Source organism: Podarcis muralis, chromosome 7 (genome assembly GCF_964188315.1).
Source record: "Podarcis muralis chromosome 7, rPodMur119.hap1.1, whole genome shotgun sequence".
NCBI classification, from domain to species: domain Eukaryota; kingdom Metazoa; phylum Chordata; class Lepidosauria; order Squamata; family Lacertidae; genus Podarcis; species Podarcis muralis.
This window is the reverse complement of record NC_135661.1, coordinates 22499436-22515937: the sequence shown is the minus strand read 5'-3', so window position 1 is coordinate 22515937 and position 16502 is coordinate 22499436. Positions and strand designations below refer to the sequence as shown.

The 16502-nt window shown below is 44.9% G+C and overlaps 1 long non-coding RNA gene across 1 annotated transcript in view; it reads left to right on the top strand.

The window, feature by feature from the left end:
• The first annotated feature begins 6632 nt into the window (after positions 1 to 6632).
• Positions 6633 to 16502, top strand: part of LOC144328594 (uncharacterized) — an 84790-nt gene continuing 74920 nt past the window's right edge. The window contains exon 1 of the long non-coding RNA XR_013393820.1: positions 6633 to 7165. This is a non-coding gene — a long non-coding RNA (uncharacterized LOC144328594). The remainder of the gene's footprint in view (positions 7166 to 16502) is intronic.

Here is a 16502-nt window from a genome sequence, read left to right as displayed (position 1 = left end):
GGTGAGCAAATTCCTAGGCCCCAAGAATAACCCAGAGATGCATTTTAAATAAAACACGCATTCTACTCATGTAAAAACACCAGGCAGGCCCCACAAATAACCCAGAGATGCATTTTAAATAAAAGAACACATTCTACTCATGTAAAAACACGCTGATTCCCAGACCGTCTGCAGGCAGGATTGAGAAGGCGATAGGGCCGCATCCGGCCCACGGGCCTTAGGTTGCCTACCCCTGGTTTTGACAGTGCTTGCAGTCTGCCATTTTATGCCATCTACTGTACTCAGTTTAGTCCACTTTTTAGTAAATTAAATATTTAACAATTGGTTAAGCTAGGCTTGCCTGCGTCAGGATTTGGGGGGAGGGGAGGTTTCCTCCCAGAAGCTCAACAATTTTGGTGGTTTCCTTGAAAAAGCTCATTGCGAGTGTCAGGAATTTTACTTTTTGAAATATGGCAGCCTTAGTTAAGCACCAGAGCCCTAAAACCCTTCATTCCATTGCTTTTGCTCTTCATTGGTTTCTTTTAAATTAGATTTTTGCTGCTGATCCAGGAAATGTAAACATTTATTTATTTATAATCCTGTTCTTTGGCAGAGAGAGAGAGAGAGAGAGAGAGAGAGAGAGAGAGAGAGATCTCAGAGGAGCTTACAAATCATTATGAAAAAGACACTCCCTGCACTCAGGTTTACAATCTAAAAAGACAAGACACAAAAGGAAAATGGATTGGGATTGAGGAAGAAACTAGCAAACCCCTACCAAAGCAGCTCTGACCTTGAGAATCCCATGAATGCCACTTCAGGATCCGTCATGGCAGGAGGGCAGGGTATATACTGTAGTGTTATAATAAAGAGATGGTGTTGCCACCTTAATTAACCTGGAGGTGATTCAGGTTTTCAGCCCCAAGTACCCAAATGTCGCACAATGGACTCGCCAGGACCCTGTGTGGAGTTGTGTCTGATCCTGTCTCCTGTTCTCTTCCCTCTTCTGGGTAATTTGCTCTGCCACACCCCCCCAGTCCTTATCCTCCCTTTGCTCTGCTGAACACGATGCCAAGTGACTAGAATTCATCCATTGCAGAAAACACCTTCATCTAAATGTAAATGCCATTTCCCTGCCTCGGGCTGCTGCTTCATTCTTTTCTCTCCACTTCGGGGAAACAGATACAAGATAATGCCACTGTCACCACCCCAATCAATTTTTGTCCATGTCAAGCAAAAGCTTTTGTCCTAATACGTCTTTGAAATGTATTGTTCTGGGATGACAGAAGATGCATTCATTGGGGGCTGAGAGAAGAAGGGCACACTCTGAGAAATAGTCTCATTCAAGGAGAAACCCCAAAGGATTGGAGCCATGTGCATGAAGGAAGTGGCTTGGGGAAGGAGTAAAAAAACTCTTCAAACCCACCCAAATTTCCCTTTTCTCACTAAGATGCAGTAGCCGGTGCCCATTGGGACTGCTTGGTCAGAAACAGGGAGACCAACAGAGTCAGTGGCAGCCAGAGCCACCCTCCATTGGTTGTAAGTAAGAAGGTGGGCAGGGGGTTGGTGCGGCTGTGCCCCATTTGCTCATAGCAAATGGTCTCTGCGCCTTAAATGTGAATTAAGCATCACTGTGTATTGGATTATCTAGCTAGCCGGACATATGTTAGTCTGCAGCTCTGGTCAGGCCAGGCAGCATAAAGGTAAAGGTAAAGGTAAAGGTTTGACCAAACTGTGGGAGGTAGTGGAGGACAGAGGTGCCTGGCGTGCTCTGGTCCATGGGGTCACGAAGAGTCGGACACGACTAAACGACTAAACAACAACAAAATGTACCCCTGCCCGTACGGGCCAGTCTTGCCAGACTCTAGGGTTGTGCGCTCATCTCACTCTATAGGCCGGGAGCCAGCGCTGTCCGCAGACACTTCCGGGTCACGTGGCCAGCGTGACAAGCTGCATCTGGCGAGCCAGCACAGCACACGGAACGCCGTTTACCTTCCCGCTGGTAAGCGGTCCCTATTTATCTACTTGCACCCGAAGGTGCTTTCGAACTGCTAGGTTGGCAGGCGCTGGGACCGAACAACGGGAGCGCACCCCGCCACGGGGATTCGAACCGCCGACCTTTCGATCGGCAAGTCCTAGGCGCTGAGGCTTTAACCCACAGCGCCACCTGCGTCCCTATCCATATAATAGTACTCTAGAACTGGTTTTACTGTTAGTTTATTGAGTTGGCAATCCTTTGCATTTTGCATTTTACTTTATTGCTCCAGTAGCATTTTGTTACAAAGCTCTCAATAAACATCCAAATGACCAGTAAATATTGATGAGAGAGTTGTAGTCCAACCATATCTGGAGGGCCACAGGTTTTCTGTGTTTGTTTTAAATACAGCAAGGTGGCTATTGGAGTGTTTTTCATTTATTATTTTTTTAATAATTTTTATTAATTTTCCAAACATGTATTATACACAAACAACAAAACAAAACAAAACATACACACAAATAAACATGTATAATTTCATAAATTCATTTTCCTTCACCTTGTTTCCCGGACTTCCCCATACCTCCCTTTTTCTGCATCCTTATTTTTCCCTTGTATCAGCAACCCTCCATTTAATTAATTAATTCATCTTCATTGTGATTCCCTTAAATTTATGATATACAGCTGCAATTCTCTGTTTCTTAACACCATAGCATCTCAGCACTCCTCAATATTACAACAGTTTTTAAGATATATTTTAAATTTCTTCCAGTCTTCTTCCACTGTCTCACTCCCCTGGTCTCGGATTCTGCCGGTCATCTCCGCCATTCCCATGTAGTCAATCACCTTCGCTTGCCATTCTTCCAGAGTAGGTAGCTGCTGCGTCTTCCAATACTTTGCCAGAAGAATTCTTGCTGCTGTGGTAGCATACATAAAGAAAGTTCTGTCCTTCCTTGGCACCAATTGGCCCACCATGCCCAGGAGAAAAGCCTCTGGTTTTTTAGAAAATGTCCACTTAAGGACCTTTTTAATTTCATTATAGATCATTTCCCAGTAGGCTTTAATCTTCGGGCAGGTCCACCAAAGGTGATAGAAGGTACCCTCAGTCTCATTACATTTCCAACATTTATTATTGGGCAAATGGTAAATTTTTGCAAGTTTGACTGGGGTCATATACCATCTATAGATCATTTTCATTATGTTTTCTCTTAAAGCATTACAAGCCGTAAATCTCACACCAGTGTTCCATAACCTTTCCCAGTCATCAAACATAATGTCATGACCTATATCTTGTGCCCATTTGATCATAACCGATTTTACTGTTTCATCTTGTGTATTCCATTTCAACAGCAAATTGTACATTCTTGACAAGTTCTTAGTATTGGGTTCTAACAGTTCTGTTTCTAATTTCGACCTCTCCTTCTGAAAACCTATTTTCCTGTCTTGTTTAAATACCTCATTTATCTGAAGGTAGTGCAACCAATCTCGTACTTTAGACCTTAATTTATCATAACTCTGTAATTTGACCCTTTCACCATCTTGCTCTAAAATTTCACAATATTTTGGCCATTTAGACTCCATATTAAGTTTTTTTGTCTCTTTAGCTTCCATTGGTGATAGCCACCTGGGAGTTTTACTTTCCAGTAGATCTTTATATCTTATCCAAACATTGTATAGTGCTTTCCTAACAATATGGTTTTTAAAACCTTTATGCATTTTTACCTTGTCATACCATATATAAGCATGCCAGCCAAATCTGTTGTCGTACCCTTCCAGATCCAAAATGTCTGTGTTCTCAAGAAGCAACCATTGTTTCAACCAGCAGAACGCTGCCGATTCATAGTAAAGTCTCAGGTCCGGCAGGGCAAACCCCCCTCTATCTTTTGCATCAGTTAAAATCTTAAAGTTTATTCTGGGCTTTTTGCCCTGCCAGACAAATTTTGATATGTCTTTTTGCCACTTCTTAAAACAGTCCATTTTATCCAGGATCTGGAGTGTCTGGAATAAAAACAACATTCTAGGCAATACATTCATCTTGATAACAGCAATTCGGCCTAACAAGGAAAGTTTCAACCTTGACCATATTTCTAGATCTTTCTTCACCTCTGTCCAACATTTGTCATAATTGTCTTTAAACAAATTCACATTTTTAGAAGTCAAATTCACACCCAGGTACTTCACCTTTTTTGTTATTACTAAACCTGTTTCACTTTGAAACTTCTCTTTTTCTGCCAATGTTAGGTTTTTCTCCAACACTTTAGTTTTTTGCTTATTCAATTTGAATCCTGCTACTTGACCAAATATCTCAATTAGTTCTAATACTCTTTTAGTACTAGTATCTGGCTGTTGTAAAGTCAATACAAGGTCATCTGCGAATGCCCTTAGTTTGTAATTTCTGGCTCCGACCTATTGGAGTGTTTTTCAAATAGTTATGTCCTGGAGGCAGCAGACCTGGAGAAGAGGACCTGGGATCCTCAGTCTGCTGGTGAGATGCCATCGCCACAGCAGGACCATTTGTTGTGGAATCTTCCTTGGATTACACCACTATGCGGCCATTTTAAATTCCCCACAGTGTCCTGGACGAATGCCTATGCCAAGATTGCGGGAAATTTTCTATGGTGGCTTGTGGTTGCCCACCATGACCAGGTTCAGGAGAGACAAAAGGAGAGATGTCTTCACATAGCACATAGCTAAAACTAGGGAATCTATTGCCATGAGTAATATGACCAGTTAAAGGTAAAGGGACCCCTGACCATTAGGTCCAGTCGTGACCGACTCTGGGGTTGCGGCGCTCATCTCGCTTTATTGGCTGAGGGAGCCGGCGTACAGCTTCTGGGTCATGTGGCCAGCATGACTAAGCCGCTTCTGGCAAACCAGAGCAGCGCACGGAAACGCCGTTTACCTTCCCACCAGAGCAGTACCTATTTATCTACTTGCACTTTGACGTGCTTTCGAACTGCTAGGTTGGCAGGAGCAGGAACCGAGCAACGGGAGCTCACCCCATCGCAAGGATTCAAACCGCCGACCTTCCGATCAGCAAGCTCTAGGCTCTGTGGTTTAACCCACAGCGCCACCCGCGTCCCTTTAATATGACCAGTTAGGGTGGCTTTAAAAGAGGTTTAGACAAATTCATAGAGCCAGGATGGCTATGTTCTGCCTCCGCTGTCAGAGGAAGTGTGCCTCTGAATATTAGTTGCTGGGAATCACAAGTGAGGAGAGTAGCTGTTTTGTTTGGGTCATGCTTGTGGGTGTCCCACAGGCATCTGGTCGGCCACAGTGAGAACAGGATGCTGTACTAGATGGACCTTTGACTTGACCATGCTCTTATTATGTTCTTAAGCGACGGGTGCTTGAACGAATGGTCACGATTAGCATTTTTTGTTCCAAATAACAGTTGCATGTCCCTGCCCAGCCAGACGCCCGTAACGTTCTTGAATTTGGCCAGCAGGTGGTAGCATTCACTAAAGTAACTTCCTACTGAGATACATGTTATGCTGTACACAGACTGGTATCGTCAGAGGGATATTTATAAAGTTTTGCTTTAAACAAAGCTGTGTTTAAAAATGCACCCTAGAGGCTTTTACTACACATGGGCTACTGAGGCATTCCGCAGTGTTGGAGGATGTGCACGTAGCTTTAAGTTTAGAAGCAACTGTTATTCATAATCACTGCTGCCTCCACGTGTGCCCCCCCCCCCCCAAATCAAGCTGTTCTGGAGCCATTTATTTTTGTAAATGGCTTTGAGGTGCTTTTGTAACATAAAGTGATTAATAAGTTTAATAAATGAGAGTAGTCGTAATAGTAATTGGTATTTATTTATTTATTTCCCACCCTTCTGACTGGGTTTCCTTAGCCACTCTGGGCAGCTTCCAACAAAATATTAAAGATGCAATAAAAAAAATGCATGCCCATTCGAAGCAATCTTATACCACTTTAAACGATGGTGGCTTCTGCTAAATAACCTTAGGAACTGTAGTTTGTTAAGGGTGCTGTGCGGTATTTGGAGATCCCTCACAGAGCTCCAGTTCCCAGCACTCTTAACAAACCAGTTTCCAGGATTATTTTTTGGGGAAGCCCTGTTTAAAGAGGTATAATGCTGCATTAAATTTATAGCGCAGGCGAGGCCTCCCGAGATTCCTCTTTATATCCATACTGCCTCTGTTGCACCCGCACAACTTGCAATAAAATCAGCTGGAATCTCGCATGCCCGCAGGCTTCCAGTCAACCACTGGAGGTTTGTTCACAAGCTATGCAAAGCACAGGGGCAAGCTGCCTCTAGCACAGGTGCAAAGTGTGCACGTGCAAAAGAGGGCACACACTTGTTGCACATGGACCATACCCTCCTTGAACAACACGTGAATAACTGCGCTGGTGTGCGGGTCAGTGGAATGTGGTTCTCACGTGTTCTCTTGTCCCCATGTTTGAGCTGCCTCTGTTTAGGGACTTGTGAGGGAAGAGTCATATGGTTGTTTAGGGAAGCTTTTAATGTTTAATAGGTTATTGTATATTAGTGTATTATTGGAAGCCGCCCAGAGTGGCTGGGGAAACTCAGCCAGATGGGCGGGGTATAAATAAATTATTATTATTATTATTATTATTATTATTATTATTATTATTATTATTATTATTATTATTATTATTATGTAATTCGGCCTTCAGAAACAGTTTCTGGGCGGAAATTGCTGTAATGTCTGGGAGCAACATTGGGCAAAACTAAGAAAAAACCTCGACAACTTTGGCCAAAAGCTTGAATTTATTTTTCCCTTCAACTTTTGCGTCCAGATTTTTACTTTTCGAAATATGGCAACCCTACCTCAGGGCCGAGCCTGACATTTGGAGCAAACGTTCATTTTACCTCCCTCAGACGCTCATTTTAGATACATTCCCCCCCCCCCCTTAAGCATTCATTTTAAACATATTTCCCCTCACTTGTTTGAAACATTAACAAACAAAATTCCCCTCGTGAGGTTTTAGGGGTTTTTTTTTTTTGTTAAAAACCACTCAAGAAAGAAGGTCTCCTGTATAGAAACCGGGCAGGCCTCAGCCTTGCCTTCCTCCGACCAATCCCGTGGCGGCATTTTGCAGCAGGGCCTGCCTACCCAGCCCCTCTGCCAATCAAGCGGCTGCATTACCCTCGCTCTCGGTCACTGTCCAGAGATGGAGAGCGAGGAAGGAGAATGGCTGCGAGGCATGAAAACTAATTTCATACACTTAGTAAGTTTCTCTTTCCTTACTGACCTTGCTGGAAGAGCCAGCTGTTTGTACTGTACATGCGAGAGAGTAATGGGGTTGGAGTGGACTGGAGTCAAGTATCAGGGCAGTGGGAAAACATCTGAAGTGTGTCTCTATTTTGAATTTTTTTTGCTGTATTTTAATAACTAGAGCCAAAACAACAACCCTTTTGCCAACTTCCTCCAGGTTTAGGGTCTGAGTTACCTCTCCTCACAGGGAAGCACCTACAATTTTCATTTTTATTTTATTTTTTTAAATTATTTGCCAAGTCCTTCAGTTGTAATTCTTCTCCGGCAGTGATTTTATTTTATTTTCTAAAAGAAAAAGCTCCATTTCTCAAAATAAGGCTTTCATTTCTGTCCATATTTATATGGGAGTCATGGGTGCCAGGAGGGGGGAGTTGTCTTTCTCTTTCCCCTGAATGAATTATAATCTTGAGTCCCAGCTTTCTGGGTTTTTTCTTTTTTAAAAAAACAAGTTTCTAGCATTTGTAGGATCTGACACAAAATGTAGGAAAAGTGCAAATTTCCACACTTTTTTTGTGAGCCTGTGCACAAACCATACATCTAAAGCGCATCCTAACCTCCTCCCAAATGAAAATAATCCTGGGAATTGTCATTTGTTGAGGGTGCTGGGAATTGTAGCTCTGTGAAGGTAGACTTCAGTTCCCAGGATTTGGGGGCGGAAGCTTGTGAGCTTTAACTGTATGAAACTAGCCTCCCATCTTTCAGTGTTTTAGCCAAAGAATGAAGTTGTAGGAGCGACTGATTTCAGGGGAGCCAATCTAGCTAATCAGAGAAAGAGAAGGCTGGTTTGAAACACCTGTTACCTATTCTAGACTTCAGATTGGTTTTTAAGCCTTTTGTGCTGGTCTCACCTGGTGGAGAAGGGATTTGCTGTTGGCTGGTTGAAGACCAAAGTGTGTGTGTGTGTGTGTGTGTGTGTGTGTGTGTGTGTGTGTGATAATTCATTCAGCTTGGAACAAAAATTCATGCAACTGATGGGGTAGACTGCATAAAAACTTCTGCCATAATACATTTTTTTGTCTACAATCTGAGTGTGTCAGTGACACTTTGGGATCTTTACTTTGATGTTGTTTACCAAAACAAGTCCATATGTGCTTTGGAGAAAGAGAGTGAAAATACTCATTTTTTTCCTCCATAGCACAGTCTCTCAAGGTCTCACCTCTCATTCTCCTTTCACCTTTTGTTATCCCTCCTGCAACACAGAGATTAATTTACAGTGCACGCCTTTGCATGCCTACTCAGAAGTAATCCTACCAAGTTCAATTAGGCCTATTACTCCAAGCTCAGTGGGGAGAGGATTGCCATATTAGCTGATTTTAATAAGAGTTATATGTGTGAAATTGTGCAAGCAATTGCTGCGTAGTTCTAAAGAAAGATATTGCCATCTGTTGGGTAAAATCTCCACACGCTCAGAGTTTGCCGCAATTGGAATCGTGGAATTTGGCCCCACGTATTAATTTAATTTTATCAAATTAATGAAACCCAGTGAGCATAATATAACAAGCATTCAGCCTGCAAATATTAAAATCCACAGCAAAAAATAACTGCGAACGCCATCTACAATCCGATAACAAGTATGAAACCATCCTGGGAAGAGTAATTTTGTGCCTTTCACCACTAGATGGCACTGCTGTCTATGTTTTGGTTTGATGGCAGCTTCTTTCAGGGGTCACCAACCTGGCAGGCACCTGGGCACCCATGAAGGCTCCCAGTGGTGCCCTGGGCAGGTGCCCCAGACGGTGAGCTTTCATTTAACAATAAAAAGAAGCCACTAACCCTCCTAGAAAGAATAGCATGGGGCAAAATGTACAGATACCTTCTAAGCAATTTCTGTAAAATGAGAGTGGAGTCGCCACCTTGTATATTTTTTCCTGGTACTTAGGAAAGCTTCCTGTTATTATTAGATTGCAACTGTGTGTTTTGTGTGTGAGAGAGTGATCTCCATAATCAGGACCATCACAGCATAGCGTGACTTCCCATGATAAGCATAATATTTTTTGGGGTGGTTGTCTCTTAATTTTGTGTTATGCCATGCTCCCTGTGGCAGCCATTTTGTGGTTGTTCATTTTCAGCTCTACCTTGAGATGCTGGGAATTGAACCCATTGCCCTCTGCAAGCTAGGCATATGCCCTACCACTAAGCTTCACCCCTTCTCTTAAGAGTTAGGAACATAGGAAAAATGCCTTGTGTCAACTCTGACCAAGGCCTGTCCAGCTCAGCATTATGTCTACACTGACTGGCAGTGGCTCTCCAGGGTTTCAGGCTGGTGGGGGTGGGCATTCCCAGCCCCACCTAAAGATGCCAGGGATTGAACCTGGGCTCTTCTGCATAACAAAACAAATTCTCTGCCACTGAGTTATGAACAGCTCTAATACTCAAAGGAAGCTGCCAGTATGCTGAGCTACAACACGTCCTCATTTCCCTTCAGACATATATTGAGCATTTTCACTACATGGTTTCACTACATGGTGCCTTCTGTTGCTGTGAGACAGAAATGAGAAATAAACTGGGCTGCCACCCACTTTAGTTAATCTCAACTGATTTGGTTAATCTCAACTGATTAACTAATTAATGAATAACTCTTTTAAAAATTGCACATGATGAAATCCAGTCATTCAAACGGGGTGCAGAGAAACAAACTGTGTGAACTCAGACGTGTTGCAGTAACAGTTCTCTTGGAACAGAGAAGGGGAACTGGATCTGGTTGGTGGTCCAGAACATGATTTGTCCCATGGACTAGATTTGTCTTGCCCGGGTCACCTGACCTCACAGGTGACCTATTTTTTTGCATAGTGCTAAGCATGATCAGCTGATCAGTTGGCGCTTGTAAAGTGATGTCCATGGGGCTGTGTGCAGATGCTGCTGACCTGCAGTGCCTGCAACCTCCCCTTTCAGTTAAGCCATGTCTTTATTTGCCCTACAACTGCCACCATATATGTGTAGGGCACGTGGGCATGCCTTTGCCAAAGTGGCCTTACAGGCCAATTGGGGAGGCTGGGTGGGCCCAATTAGGCCCCACTTTGGTCTTTCCCTGCTCAACCCACATTCTGTGTGTGGTGTGTGTGTGTGTGTGTGAGAGAGAGAGAGAGAGAGAGAGAGCATGGAAGAAATGTGTCTTTTAATATGGTGCTTGCCATCTGTACTTTTTGCAAGAACTTTTATTAAAAACCTAATTAAGAATCTGCCGCCTGGTTTAATGGGGGGGGGGCACAATTTCATTCTATCCAAAATGTTTTTATCTACTTAATTTAACTATTTGACTGAACGTGACAGCCCTTAAAAATGAACTGATTGGGAACACAGGAAGCTGCCTTATACTGAGTCATACCACTGGCTCATCTAAATCAGTTCTGTTTAAACTGGCTGGCAGCAGCTCTCCAGGGCTTCAGACAAGGTCCCAGGTTCACTCCCTGGCATCTCCAGTTAGAGCTGAGAGAGACTCCTTTCTGAAACCCTGGAGAGCCACTGTATACATAACAAGCTAGATGGACCAATGATCTGACTCTGAATAAGGGAGCTTCTTATGTCCTGAAAATAATAATTTCCCTTCCTCCCAGATGTAATTTCCATTTATCCTGCATTAACATCCTCTTTGGTCATTCCACCCTGGTTCTCACACTCTCCTTGCTGGAAACTTTTGCAGCTATTAAAGGGAATTGGTCCCGTGCAGCCCAGTCTCTCCAAATACCACCCATCAAATTGACAGGCCCCTTAGCTAGTTTGTGGTAGTGCATTAAATAAAGCTCAGTTCTTTCATATAGACACTAGGGGGCACTCACGGTACACCACAGGTCTCAAAGGGACTAAGCAAGAAACAAACTGAACTTTTAGAAGGCTGCAGCTTGAAAAGCAAAAGCCACCAGAAGATGAAACATTGGAGCTCCTCTTAATGCCTTGCCTGCTGTGGAGCTTCCTTTTCTTCCTTTCTAAAAGATGGTTTTCTGGGGGGTGGGAGTGATGCTGCTGCTTTATACTGAATCAGACTGCAACTCACACCCTGCTCAGTCCCCTTATGCTGTTTCTGCCCCAAGCAGCCAGTATTTAGAGGTGCACTGCCTCTGGAAATTGAGGTTCTCTTCAGCGATCATAACTAATTTATATTGGTAGACCTGTCCTCATTCATGGATTTATCTATTCCCACTTTCTAAAGCAATCTAAGACTATAAGCTAACTACGCATTGTGTGAAAATGCCCTTTCTTCTGTCCCAAATTGTATTCCCATTACCAAAATAATTGGGGGATCATGAGCTTTCAAATTACGGGAATGGAGAAAGATAATTCTGAGCGGCGTTTCAATAATGTTTTGTTTTATTTTTGTATAAAATATAAAAGTTGCTTGCCAACTACTAGGAATTATTGACCTCCTTCCTATGTTAGGAACATAGGAAGCTGCCCTGTACTGAGCAAGACCACTGGTCCATGTATCTCAGTATTGTCTACACTGACTGGCAGCATCTCCCTAGGATTTCAAGCAGTGAGTCTTTCTGAGCCCTCCCTGCATATGCCACTGGGGACTGAACCCAGGGCTTTATCTGCCACAGGTAAAGGTAAAGGGACCCCAGACCGTTAGGTCCAGTCGTGGATGACTCTGGGGTTGTGGCACTTATCTCGCTTTACTGGCCGAGGGAGCCGGCCCACAGCTTCCGGGTCTTGTGGCCAGCATGACTAAGCCGCTTCTGGCGAACCAGAGCAGCGCACGGAAACGCCGTTTACCTTCCTGCCGGAGCAGAACCTATTTATCTGCTTGCACTTTTGCTTTCGAACTGCTAGGTTGGCAGCTGCCACAAAGAAGCACTTAATCAGCCACCTTTCTGGCTTAGTTCTGAGATTCCACCAGACACTCTTTCAGGCATCCACAAAGACTAGAAACTTTCTGCACGCAGTACCACATCCTGAGGTCTTTCCCCCTCTTCTGCAGAACTGCATGACTGCCTTGCTTTGCCGCTGCAACTGCATATGATCAATCACCTTGTAACCTCTGTGTTGTTTCTTATACTGTAATGATCCTGTTCTTCAGAAATACCTTTACCTCACAATGAACTCATCAGTGCCTTGCCCTCTGCTAAAGGCACCCTGCTGGCAGCTGGAGCTGTCTAGCCAATCCGCCCCCCCCCCCCGCCATCACCTTTAGTTTCTTCTGTTTGTAAAGTAGCTGAAAAACCAAAAGCTGTGTTTTGTTTGGTTCTGACATTGGCTTGCAACAGTCTAGGAGATGGGAGTTCAAGGCCAGCTGTGTTTGCTTCACAGTTTCCAGGCACGGCTGGGGAACGGCAGCCAAGGAAAGAGCCAAGTCACAGGAGATGGGGAAATTCCAAGCTGGGTGTTGATCAGAACAGGATTCTCGCTCGCCTGCAATGTGCGTTCTTCTCCCCTGCCCCCCGTAGCAATGAGCTAAAGTTGTCCAATCCGTTCTGGCTGTCAGCAGCGGGGGAGCTGGATTTCACGCTTCCAAGTGCGGCTGTGTCTCTGACGTCTGCGCGCTGCCTCCCTTGCCCCCCTGCCAAGGAGGTTGGTGCCAACAGGCAGACAGACCAATGATCCATTTGTGATGCCAAGACCGTGGAAGCAACGTGTCTCCCGTTGGCACAGCCTCACTTTCCCTATTACCACCTGTAGGGGATGCAGCAGTCTCTGTGCTCCCATCGAAACCCGGTCCCAACAGTTCCAGATTCTGCACCCGAAAAAATGGGAATTCAGCGACTGGGAATCTGTTACACACAGCTATGTTTTTGCAAAGGACAACAGCAGTAAATGCTGAGGAACGTACTGTGCAAACTAAGGCTGTCTTATTTTACACAACTTAACTGTATTTTGCGTAATTTATCCTGGTTTGGGGGAGTTGCGAGGAAGGTTAAGAAGCTATATGTGAGGTACCAGCAATCCGTATGCGGAACAGTTGCCCAAATGATATGTTCTTGACACATTTTGAGAGTCATCTCTTTATCAAGGGGAGCTAAAGGGGGGGGGGGGAACCCTTCAACACTGTAAAAACAAAACAAAAAACTACCCCATAAACACAGAATTACAAGCTGTAAAGACACACAGAGCTGAGCGATACCTTTATTTGGGAAGCAACCTTTTTGACTGGGCTGGGGAATCATTTTCAGCCCAAGGGCCACATAAGCAACTTTCTGGGGGCCACGTGGCTGGTTATGGGTGTGGCCAGTGGCAAATGTGGGTAGAGCAATGGATGTGACTTACCTTTATACCTCTTACCTTTGGCCCTCCAGATGTTGCTGAGCTACAGCTGCCGTCAGCCCCAGCAAGCATGGGCAAGGACTAGGGATAATAGGACTTGTTCAGCAACATCTGGAAAAACCAAAAGTTCCCCACAACTGCTTTAAATATCAGGCCAAGTTCCTGCTGTGCAATAATCAGATAGATCTCAACATGCAGGCTAACACACGCAGCCCGCCTCGTCATCTAGGTTTAGCAAGAGGCAGCTCAAGGGCACATCCCAGTCAGGTGAAAGTGAATAGGGGTCATGGCTTGCGGTGACCTGGGAAGAGCCTTGAGGGCCAAAGAGAGGCCTGGGGAGCTGCATTTAGCCCTTGGTCCCTAGGTCCCTCCTGCTTTCCTGGGATCAGCTGCGGTTGATGGGAGTTATAGTCCAAAAATGTCTGGAAGGCAGCAGGTTGTAGGGGAAGGCTGCCAGGTGTGCTCTGAAGCACATCATTGCAATCCCAAGGAAGACTGTGGTTTTCACCCCTAACAATTTATAGGAACAAAGAAAGCTGCCTTATACCAACTTCTGCCTTGTACCACCTGGAGCAAAGATGCTCGCAAGAGTCCCCCCTCCTAACTGCCGCTGTGCAAGCTTCAGAGGCCTTTTCCTACCTTGGTTGTGAAAGCCTCTCAGTGGTGAGCAGGGCCTTCTCTGTGGTGGCTCCTCTTTTATGGCATCGCCACCCATCTGACAAGTGATGCCACTGATTATATTTTAGGATTTGTTAAAAACAAAGCTGTGTGCTCAGACAATAATGCTTGTTGGATTATCAGCTGCATCTTATTCACTGTGTAGTAGTAGTAGTAGTTTATTTATTTAAGTTCGAAAGCATGTCAAAGTGCAAGTAGATAAATAGGTACCGCTCCGGCAGGAAGGTAAATGGCGTTTCCATGCGCTGCTCTGGTTCGGCAGAAGCGGCTTAGTCATGCTGGCCACATGACCCAGAAGCTGTACGCCGGCTCCCTCGGCTAATATAGCGAGATGAGCGCCGCAACCCCAGAGTCGGTCTCGACTGGACCTAATGGTCAGGGGTCCCTTTACCTTTACCTTTACATACATACATATGCTGCTCATTTGGCTGATTTTGTGGTTTTCATGAGTTTTTATATTTATAGACTCAGCCGTGAGATGGAGTATAATAGGTGGGAGTCCTCTTGTTTCTTGGTCACCACCTTCAAATACAAATATTTGTTTTATTTATTTATTTATTAATAAATAAATAAATAAATAAATAAATAAATAAATAGGTGAAGTCAGATCCTTGGTCCTTTTAGCTCTGCATAACCTACACCAGCTAGCAGTGAGGGGTTGAGGTGGGTCCCCTGCCCCATACCTGGAGATGCCAGGGATCAAACCTGGGACTTTTGCCATACAAAGCATGTGCTGTACCTCTGAATCACAGCCCATTCCCCTATAGGAACATAGGTAGCTGCCTTCCATTGAGTCAGACCCTTAGTCTATATAGGTTAGCATTGTCTACACTGACTGGCAGCAGCTCTCCAGGGCTTCAGGCAGGGGCATTCCCAGCCCTATCTGGAGATGCTGGGGTCTGAACCTGAGGCCTTCCGCATACAAAGCAGATGTTCTGCAGCTAACTTGCCTCCCCTCCTTCCTTTCCACAGGGTGCTATTACACAGATTAGCCATCTTGTGTGCCCTGCTGGGGCAGAAGCAGGGAGCTATAAATAAAACAAGTACAAAAATAAAATTTCATAGATGCAAACCCCGCTGTGCCACAGAATGTAACTAGCAGAAAGCTGCAGCTAATTTTGACTTCCCTTCAAGTAGAATCAGCTAAAGCAATGCTCCTATTAAGAGGCAGAAGGTTTTAAATTATTATAATTTCATAATATAGGTATTCGGGAAGCAGGGGAAGGATGACTGCTCACTGAAAAAGCATTTCCTCTGCACTCAGACGGTTGCAGGTTCAGTCCCCAGTGTCTGCAGTTTGTGTGGTCAAATACAGTCAAACCTCGGATCCAAAACGCCTCTGTTTTGGAACATTTTGGCTCCTGAACGCTGAAAACCTGGAAGTAAGTTTTCTGGTTTTCAGGTGTTTTTTGGAAGCCGGACATCTGACGTGGCTTCTGCTTGAGTGCCGGAACTTCCTGCAGCCAATCGGAAGCCACGCCTTGGCTGTCGAACGGCTTCCAGAATGGATTATGTTCGACAACCGAGCTTTGACTGTAGGTGCAAGAGACCTTTGAAGAGCCCCTCCTGCTGGTCAAGATAGGTAAAACTGGACTTGTATAGAACAATGGTTTCAGTGTCCACATTCCTAGAAGCTAGGCACCTTGGATTAATAAATTCACACACATATGCTTCCCCCTTTGCATGTGAGTGGGTCAGCAATCCCCAGAAGGCGACAGCTTGGCATTACTGTATGTCTGAACCCAGATTCATGGCTTATCTCTCCCTAACAAACCAGAATTGCTAGCCAGTTTTGAACCCAGCGTCGGTACATGTCATTGGACCAACCTGAGGCAGGTGGTTTCACTGCCATCTGCCACCACTCAACCACCCGCCACACTCATGCCCACCTTATTTTGCCATGCTAACATGGTGCTCTTGCTCTGAGAAAGGATTTCCTTCTTCAGAGGAAGGCATTTTCTGGGTGCGGTGGCCCAGGAGAGTGACCTGCACTGCTGTGACTTCGTCAGAACAGACAGAACAGTAACTTTTAAGATGATTTTTTAAAAAGGATTTTCTAGCTGCATTGGCAAATCGGCTGTGGTACAGGCACTCTTCATGGGCCACCTTGCTCTGAGGGACGACCCCTTTTCTCCGAGCAAGGCCACAGAACAGACCCTCTAAAGGGCCCCACAGTGGGCAGAAAGAGTTGGCTGGTCTGGCAGCGAGACAAAGAACCACAGGCCAGAGGGGGCACCAATTTTCTGCTCCTCAGCCCTGGCTGCTTGAGGGAAATTGCCTTGCTTGACCTCGTGGAAGGGCCAGCCCTGCTTCACCCCAAAGTTTTTTCTTGAATCCTGGCTTGTTAAGGAGAAGCAAACAACAATCTTGGAAGTAGCTCTGAGCTGTGCCTTTTCTCCTTGGGTCAACCTGCTTGT